This window comes from Balaenoptera ricei, chromosome 17 (genome assembly GCF_028023285.1).
Source record: "Balaenoptera ricei isolate mBalRic1 chromosome 17, mBalRic1.hap2, whole genome shotgun sequence".
NCBI lineage: Eukaryota > Metazoa > Chordata > Mammalia > Artiodactyla > Balaenopteridae > Balaenoptera > Balaenoptera ricei.
Genome location: NC_082655.1, coordinates 64,964,226 through 64,974,672, shown reverse-complemented (window position 1 = coordinate 64,974,672; position 10,447 = coordinate 64,964,226).

Sequence of the window (10,447 nt, the reverse complement as noted above, 5' to 3'; positions counted from 1 at the left end):
AAATAACTTCAAACCTACACTTGAATACCCAACAAAGCTATCTTTCAAGAATGAGGATAAAATTAAGATGTTTACTGAGAGTCTACTGCACTGCACCTTTAATAAGACAGATCTAAAGCTAAAGGATTATACCTCAGCAAAAAAGAAAAGTTAAACTGCAAAGAGTTTGAGATAGAAGGAATATTGAGAAAATAAAATGGAAAACATGTATGTAAAAAAATAATAGTAATAACAGTCAAAAGATGTCTAGTTTGCTAGGTTAAAAAAAGGACAGAACTAAAACATTTAACCACAACAGTGTACAAATTAAGAGGGGATGATCAGAGGGAAAATGTACTAAGATGGTGGCATTAATTTGGGAGGCTAATTAATATCACTTAATTTTAGACATTGTTAAGATAAATGTGCATAGTAATATTCCAAGAGAAACCACTAATAGAACAGTGAAGGAATATACAAACTCCAAGCTAGTAGAGACAATAAAACTGCAAAAAGAAAAAGAAACAAAATACTTAATCATATATTTATATATATATAAATCATATATAAATTAGTCATGTATGTATTTCAGAAAGGAGAACAAAGAATCACAGAAAATGAGGAATAACAGAAATCAAAAAATAAGATGGAGAAACAAGACAAAATATACCAACAATCACAGTAAATCGAAATGGGTTGAACACATCAGTTAAGAAAACAGATCGTCAGACTGGATTAAAAATAATTCTACTATATGTCATTTACTTTACAAGAGATACACCTAAAACAGAAGAACACAGTAAATTTAACAGTAAAAGGATGGAAATATATATATATACCAAGCGAATGCTGACCAAAAGAAAGCTGGCAGAGTAATATTCATATCACACTTAGGACAAAAAACATTTTAAAGTGTAGAAGATCAGGATAAGGATTCAGATTATCAGGAAGATAGAGCACTTCCAAACTTGTATAAACCAGAGCCTCAAATATGTAAAGCAAAAATTGATAAATTTCTTATTAAAAAATAACTACATGGGACTTTCCTGGTGGCACAGTGGTTAAGAATCCGCCTGCCAATGCAGGGGATGCGGGTTCGAGCCCTGGTCCAGGAAGATCCCACATGCTGCGGAGCAACTAAGCCTGTGTGCCACAACTACTGAGCCTGCGCTCTAGAGCCCACGAGCCACAACTACTGAACCTGAGTGCCGCAATTACTGAAGCCCACGCACCTACAGCCCATGAGCCACAACTACTGAGCGCGTGTGCCACAACCATGGAAGTCTGCACTCCTAGAGCCCGTGCTCCGCAACAAGAGAAGCCACCACAGTGAGAAGCCTGTGCACCACAATGAGGGGTAGCCCCTGCTCGCCACAACTAGAAAAAGCCCTCACACAGCGACGATGACCCAATGCAGCCAAAAATAATAAATAAATAAATAATAAATGAAAAAAATTAACTACAGGAAGAAATTTATAAATTCACAATAAGATTGGGAGATTTCAACACATTTCTTAGTTTTTGACAGATCAAGCAGACAGAATATTAGTATAGATATAAAAGATATGAATAACACAAGTAACAATGTTCTAATGGCCATGTATAGAATATTATGCCAAACAATTAGAGGACAAAGATTCCTCTCAAGAATATGAAACATTCACACAAATTGATCATTTATTAGTTCATAATGCAAGACTCAACAAATGGCAAAGAATTGGTATTTCTTTTTCCTCACTGAAATTAAGTTAGAAGTCAACAACCAAAAAATAAAGAAAGAAAGAAAAAAATACTTTGATCTGGGCATATTAATACAAATACTTAGCAACAGGTCTTGTGAGTTGTAGTAAAAGCTTTACTTAGAGCGACGTTTAGGCCTTAAATATTTGCATTAAAAAAGAAGAAAAGCTGAAAATTACATATTCAATTTGACAGGTGGAAAAAAGAACAAAATAAACCCAAATAAGATAGAAGGATAATAAAAGTAAAAATAAAGTAGAAAGGAAAAATATAGTAGAGAAGATCAATAAGCCAAGCGACAAAATTCTTGCCACTTGTCAAGACTTAAGAAGAAAAGAGAGAAGGCAGAGAGATGTAAGGAATGAAAATGGAGATATAACAGATGGAGCAGAAAATAAAAACATAATCAGAGAATACTATAAACAGCTTTGTGGAAATAGATTGAAAACAGGAGGAATGTTAATTAATAGGAAAAACAAATTAAAAATGACAAGAAAAATTAGAAAATATTAAAAGTCTTAAAGCTAATCTAGAAATTGGATCAATAGTTTAAAATGTTCCCATATCTGATATCTTCAACAAATAAATTATATAGATGGTAGTGGTGGGGAGGCGGAAGAGAGAGAGAGAGAGAACATATAGATTGAAAGAGAGTGAAGCAACATGGTAACCAAATCCCAAATGCAATGTATAGACTTCATTTGAATCTTGTTTCAAACAATAAAACTAAAAAATTTATGGATAACTGGGGAGATTTGAACACCTACTGGATATTTACTAATATAAGGAATTACTGTTATTATTTTGGTGTGATGATAATATTTTGTTTATGTTTCTAAAAGAGTCCTTATTTTTTAGAAATATATACTGAAATACATATTAGAGAAATGATATGACATTTAGAATGTTGGAGTACTGATGAAAAAAGATTGGTGATGATTTTATCATTAGTGAAGGTGAGTGATGGGCATATGGGGGGTTCATTATTCTATTCTCCCTACCTTTTAATATGTTTGAAATATCTCGTAACAAATAATATGTACATACACATACATAATGCATGTATTAAAATTTCATGTATATACCCTTATGTACACACACACAAGCATCTGGTATTAGAGAGGATGAGGAGTATGGGGACACTGACACATTACTAGTAGGAGTGTAAATGGTTCCAAACTTTTTAAAAAATAATTTTGAATTTTTTGAAAATTTAAACATCTGCATGTCCTGCTAACAAACGATTCTACTCTTTGCACATATGCATACTGACAAAAGAATGAATAAATGTCAGCATAGTTATGAAATTGAATATTATCCATCACAAACATGAATAAATGACAAACACACCCAATATCAATGAATCTTAAAAATATTGGGTGAAAAAAAATATTGGGTGAAAAAAACCTAAGAAGACTACATACAGTAGCATACCATTTTTATAAAAGTCAAAAATGAGCAAAAGTAAACAACACACTGTGTAAGCAAACATACAAATATAATTATGTGTAAATATATAAGTATGTGTAATTATATATGTGTAAATATATAATTATATATTTATATATAAAATAGTGATAAACCCCCAAATTCAGGACAATAATACCTCTGGGGAGGAGGTCTGGGGCCCCAATGGGGAAAGAACATTAGGTATATGCATTATTGGCAATGTCCTAGTTCTCTGGCTGGGAGATGAGTTCACAGGTTTTCATTATATTACTAAGTTTTATAATGTAAATATATGATGTAATGTATATATATTAAAATAAATATTTTAAGACAAAATTTTTAAATAAAAAAATCATATGACGCTATAATTTGTCACTCCTGGAGGGATTGCCCTCTCTTTAAGTTGAGCTGCATTTCATTGCTTAGATCATAGGGTTAAGTGTGAGTGGCTCCTGACTCCTGCAATTATTCTGTGGGTTTGATTGAGTGTGTTTTACCAGTCCAAGAGCCTGCCCTCTGGCACCTCTGATGGCTCTTTCTCGCTATTCATCTCACTCAGTTGTTACTCTTTTAGTTCTGTATTCAGTGGCTTTATAATGTTCCAAAATTTTCCATGAATATAATTTCCAGAAGAATGAGCTACTGAGTTCGGATAGCAAGCTCACTGGCTCACTCTGCCACTGCAGGACTAGCAGGGAACAGCCTGGTTAAACTTGCCGCTTAGGAGACCTGCCCAGGCCATTGGGAACCCACCAACCACACCTCACAAAGTCTCCATTAAGAAGGAGAAACCAGAAAAGCCATCTCTATCTCCAACCAATCTCCATCTCCATCCCCATCTCCATCCCCATCTCCAACTTCATTCCCATTCCCATCTCCATCCCCATCTCCAGCCCAAACCCATCCCCATCCCCATCTCCATATCCATCCCTATCCCCATCTTAATCTACATCTCCACCCCATCTCCATCTCTATCCACATTCCCAGCCCCATCTCCATCCCCAGTTTCATCTCCAACTCCATCCTCATTCCCTTCTCCATCTCCATCTCTATCCCCATCTCCATCTGCAATTCCATGCTCATCACCATCTCCATCCCCATCTTCATCCACATCTCCATCTCCATCCACACACCCATCCCCATCTCCATCCCCAGCTTTGTCTCCAACTCCAATCACATCCCCATCTCCATCCCCATTCTATGCCCATGCCCATCCCCATCTCCATCCCCAGCTTCATCTCCAACTCCATCCCCTCTCCATCCCCAGCTTCATGTCCAACTCCAATCACATCCCCATCTCCATCCCCATCCATATCTCCGTCCCCATTCCATGCCCATGCCCATCCCCATCTCCATCTCCATGCCCATCCCCATCTCCATCCCCATCTCCATCTCCATAACCTCTTGCTGGGTCTCAGCCCTCACCACTTCCCAGCCTTGAGCAATCACAGGTCGGGGCCTCCTGGGCTCCATGAACAATGCTTACGAGCGGACAAGGGGTGAGCACTCAGTGGAGGCCTAGCCCAGGTCTTACTCCAGAGCAGCACCCTAGTCCCATGCCCAAGTCCAGCCCCTCACCTACATTTGTAAATAAAGTTTTATGTCATACAGCCACTCATTTGTTTACACATTGTCTATGGTCACATTCTTGCCTCAATGGCCCAGTTGATTAGTTTTGATAGCAACAGTGTGGCCCACAGAGCTATATACTATCTGGCCCTTTACAGAACAAGTTTGCTGACCCTCTACCCCATTCCCCAATGCCCAGGTCTCTGTGTCTACCTCCTGAGGGGGAGGCCCCAGTATCAGACCTGTTAGCTGATGAGAACAGCATGGTAGGCAGAGGTCGTTGTAAATACCCACCTCTGTTCTGCCTTCAGAAGACTTGGGTTTGGGTCTCTAGTCTGCTATTGATAGGCAAATCACAGAATTTCTTTCTGCCTCCATCTGCCCATCTGGCAGATGGAAAAGACAATCTCTGCCCAATCTATCTGCCCTACCTTTCCAGGTGGGGATCAGATGAAATACGGTAGGTCTGATCTTGTCAGACTAAAGAGCAGAGTCTAGAGGAACAATTCTCAAACCTCAGCGTGCCCCTAAAACACCCAGAGGGCTTGTTACAACACAACTTGCTGGGACCCACCCCCCAGAATTTTGGTTCAGTAAGTCTGGTGTGGGGACCGAGAAAATTGCATTTCTTGCAAGTTTCTGTTGTTGCTGGTACAGGGACCACGCTTTGGGAGCCTCTGCCTTGGATTAGTAAGCGTTTCTCCACCACTTCTTCACATTAGAGTCACCAGGAAGCTTTAAAGATCAAGATATCAGAATCTCTGGGAGGGGGACCCAGACATCAGCATTTTTAAAAGCTTCCCAGGTGATTCCAATGTACAGCCAAGGTTAAGAGCATTAACCAGGGACAGTGGGAGGAATATTTGGGTCTTTTTCTTTTTTGTTTATTGATGCTATGTCACTTACAACTTTAAAAAATCAGATCAAATATAGATACATTATAGACTAGAATGAAAAATCTATATGAATTTTCAAAGACATTTTCCATTTGCAATGAACTGCTTACTGCTTTAGGTTACATCCTGCTACCAAGGGAAGCCATAATTTATGTGAAAGCATCTTGCATCTTGCAAGAAGCCAAGACTGAGCTGTATCATTCTAGGCAATCTTTGTCTAAATCCCTCAATTTGCATGTTGATGCAGCCAATGGATAGGATTTCCAGGGTTATTCCTCCTGCAACCAGCTGTGAATTTACTTCCTCCAGAATGCACTCGTATTCTGGAGGAAGTATACCATCATGTCTCCCCTGCCACCGGCAATGGCTTCCTAATGAGACCTTTGGCCATATTCCCTGCATTCCTTACCAATAACAAGATTGGTTTTATGAAATGTAAGTCTGATTGTGGATCCCTCTGGCCCCAAACCTTCAATGGTTACAATTGCACCCAGAATAAAATTTAAACTCTTTACTTGGTTTACAAGTCTGTCCACTGCTCACCTCCCCAACTTTGTCCTGCTCCCTTCTCTCCCAAACATCTTTGACAGCAGGCTTCTCTCAGCTCCTGAAAGAAACGATTCCCCATCTAAGGCCTTTCATCCACCTCAAAAATTTTCCCCAAATCTCCTCATCCTTCAGCACTTAGCTTAAAAATGTCACCCCAGACAGACCTTCCCCACCAGCTTGTCTAGGGCAGGTTCCCCGGCCCCCAACTGTGCTTTATTGTACCTTCTCTTTCATCTAGGCCCTTCAGAACAGTTATCACAGTTTGTGATTACTGTTTTCTTCCTTCCTTCCTTCCTTTCCTCCCTTCCTTTCCTCCCTTCCTTCCTCTCTTCCCTCCTCCCTCCCTTTCTTTCTTTCTTTCTTTCTTTCTTTCTTTCTTTCTCTCTCTCTCTCTTTCTTTCTTTCTCTTTCTTTTTCTTTCTCTATCCCTCTAGAATCTAAGTTCCTTTAGAAAAGGGATTAAGTCATTTGTTTTCCACTGTGTTCCCAGGACCAAACACACTGGGTAGGTGCTCAGTCAATATTTATCACATTAATGTTAGTTTAGTGTTGCTATCAGCCAACTGTGACTTCTCTCTTGTCCACACAAGTGACATGATATGCATGGATTGGCGTGCCCCAGCCCATAAGGTGAGCTGTGGGACAGGAGTGAAGGAGGGCCAGGCCTCTGAGGGGGCAGCTGCCACTCAGTCCTGCCAACTGTCACCACATAGGCCCTTGGTTGCTGGATCTTCCAACATTTCAAGAGATGCAGACAAGCCAGATGTTATGTGATTTAAATATCTTGGCGACTAAACTAAACTTAAAAAAATAAAAAACAACCCAGCCCTCTGGGATGCCAGACAGAACACATAACACATCAGTGGGCTGGATCCAGCCGGAGGGCTGCCAGTTTGCAACCTCTGCTGAAATCCAGATGGATGCGATCCATGACTCTGCTCTGATCTACCAGCCCGGGCACCCTGTCAAAGGGAGGAATGAGGTTAGATACGGTTTGGATTATCAGTGTTTCCTAAGAAAAGATAGTCCTTTGAACCATGAATTCGACTCTGGATTTCAAGGGCTGTTGGCCCAGCGATGGGGCGAGCCCAACAGCCTGCCATTCACTAAACATTTCTTTGTACCCAGTAGGTGCCAAGGAGGGTGCAGCCCTTGGGGCAGTGGCTGGAGCGCCGAGCCTTGAGCCAGGCTGCTCCAGCCAGCTCCTTCCCCACCCCGCCCCCTTGAAGCTCCAGCTTCACTCCTCCCTTCTGCTCCCCTCCTGGCTCCCTAGGAACCTGCTGGCCCCCAACCCCACCTCCTCCCCAGAGCCCTGTCAGAGGAGGTGTTCATCCTTGCAGCTCCCCTTCCCCAGCAGAGGCAGCGCTAAAGGCGATGGTTTGGGTGATGACAAGCACCGGCTGTTTTGCTACACTTTATTTTACTACGTTTGTTTCATCACATATCTATCCATCCAGCCCTCTCTCCATTCGTCAATACATGTTCTTTTCTGATGCATTTCAAAGTAAATTGTACACATCAGTATATTTCCCCTCTTCAACGTGCACTTTTTTTTGGCCCTGCGGCATGGCATGTGGGATCTTAATTCCCTGACAAAGGATTGAACCCATACCCCCTGCAGTGGAAGGGTGCAGTCTCAATCACTGGACCTCCAGGGAAGTCCCAACGTGCACATTATTAATATTCAGTATTTGTTAATGTTTTTTAATTTGAGATAAAAATTTACCTTCAAAGAAATGCACAAATCTTAAGTATTTAGTTTTGAGCTCTGACAAATGCATATACCCAGAACATTACCATCACCCCAGAGAGTTCCCTCGTACCCCTTTCCCAGTCAATCCCTTACCCTGTCCCCCAGAAACAAGTACTGCCCTCATAGTTCTCATCATAGATGAGTTTGCCTGTTCCAAAACTTTATATAAATGAAGTCATTTAGCATGGACTCTTTTGCGCAAGGCTTCACTCAGTATAATGCATTTGAGATTCATCCAAATGATGAATTTGTATGATCCTTTGTAAGTTTATCTAATTTCCTACTGAGGGGCATGTGGGCTGTTCACAGTTAGGGGCTATTAAGAATAAAGTTGCTGTGAGCATTCTTGGACTGGCATTTTGGTGTTCATTTCTCTTGGGTAAATCCTTAGGGGTAGAATGGCTGGGTCACAAAGCAGATGCATATGTCATCGGGTTTTGATTGGAGTTTCCATTTGATCAAATGAAATCAGCAATCACATCTGAGTTTCTCCTCTGGGCCGGATCTGGCTGGATGTGTCCAGAAAGTAACAGACAGAACTTGCCTTCAGAGAGCTTGGAGTTCAGTGAGAGGTACAGGCATACACATGTAGCCACTTAAATGACAACACGTGGGACCTGGGGCTTACCATCTGCTAAGGAGAGAATGAATAAGGCAGCCCATGCGTTTGAGCAGACAGAGGCTGGAGAATCCCAGAGGGCTTCATGTAGGAGGAGGACTTGAGCCGCGCCTGGAAAGGAGGGTGAGGAGGGAAGGGGGAGGGGCAGACATATTAGAAAGGAGGAGGTGAGGAAAACACAGGTGCAGGACCGGGCCAGGTCTGTTCAGAAGATGAAGAGAAGACAAGTTGGCCTGGCCTGGAAGGGTCTGGAGAGGCTGCAGAAAATCAGACTGCAGAATGTTTGGGGCTCAGGTCATTGACAACCAGGTTCTAGAACTACAGGTGTTGAAAGGTTCTCTTCCTTCTTCTTCTGGGGCTCAGTGAGTTGGGTGATCAGTAATTTTAGTCCCCAAATAAAACTCTCAAAATCCAGAGACTACTGTGGAATTTTCAAGTTCTTTAGAATTTCCGGTTGCAGAAAATCATGTTATTTCGGCGCTGTCCTAGTGACGTTCCAACTTTTTAGTTTTTCAGGTAAGTGGATAAGCTTCACTAGAACTGCACACAGCAGGAAATCTCTCATCCTAGGATCCAGTGGTCACTGTCACTGTGTCTTAAATGCCGCCCTCTGTGACTTTGGGTGCCCTGCTCTCCGCCCTGTGCTGCCGGCACTTCTGGAGTGGGGGGAAGCAGGATTGGGGCCACAGTAGTTAAAAGAGAACGCCTGGGATGCTCCTGTCCCATCCTCAGTGGCCTGGCCCACGAACAAGACGCTTCAGATGGGCCGCCAGGGCTCGGGGCTCCCACGTGACAAAGAGCCTGTGCTTCTTGCGTTTTGCATTCTTTCCTGGTAGGACACACCATCTCCTGACAAAAACAAATGTCTCCACTCCTTAGAATCTGTGTATCTTTTCCAGACTTAGCAAGGACACTACCCTTGATGAAACTTAGGTCTCTGACTCAGAATCCTATAAAGATGCTCAGATGGCCTCAGGCAGGAGAAAATCTGTTGACCAGCTCTTGCAGATCTTACAACACACTTTGGTTGCTAAGGCTCCAAACTGGCCTATGTGTGAGATTACGGAATGGGCTGCCCTGGGGAGATGTGCCCTCCGAGAGGCGATGGAGAACCACAGTGAGAATAGCCTAGACTCTTGGCATATGATTTCTTGTTCTTTGGCATTAGGAGACATAGCTTGCTGAAAGGGCTCCAGTGGAGTCCAGGGCTACAAATCTCAGACCTCGTCGTGATGGATGGTGGCGAGAACAATGGCCTAGAGTTCCTGGGGCGGCAGGGCCGCCCATGGCTAGAGGGCAGCTGGTGTGCAATTGCAGGGATCTTCGTGACTTCCTCTCCCTGCTCCCAGAGGATGGATGCTGGCAGAGCAGGGCACCAACTATCCCTATTTTTTTCGTGTTTCTAGTTTTAGTGTTAAAAGTCCCAGGTCCCAGGAGACTCCTGTCCTGGGCAAACCGAGAGGGTTAGTCACCCTGTAAATGGCAACAGTCCTATGGAGCACTTTCCTCTGAATAAAGTTTGGGTTCCTCTACAGCCTCAGAGGTATATGATGACAGCTCCCAGCCCAAATCCAGAGCCACCTCTCCGCCCAACAAGGGTGGCCAAGTGGAGGGCAGCAAACGGTCCTCTTCCAGCCACGCTGGCGGTGAGAACAGGAGATAGGGTCTTGGACACAGAGGAGAAGTCAGGGCCACGGGTTCAGCTGCAAAGATGGTTTCTGGATTAATTTCCACCGTTTCTGATGAGGCAACAGATTTCAAACAGCTGTTTTATTTGTAAATTTCAGAAGGAGCAAAGTCTATACCCGCATTGAGATTGGCTCTCTGACCTGGGGGTTGGAGATCAGGTCATTGTCAGCTTTCAGAGGGCTTGGTTCTGGGCTGGGTTAGTAG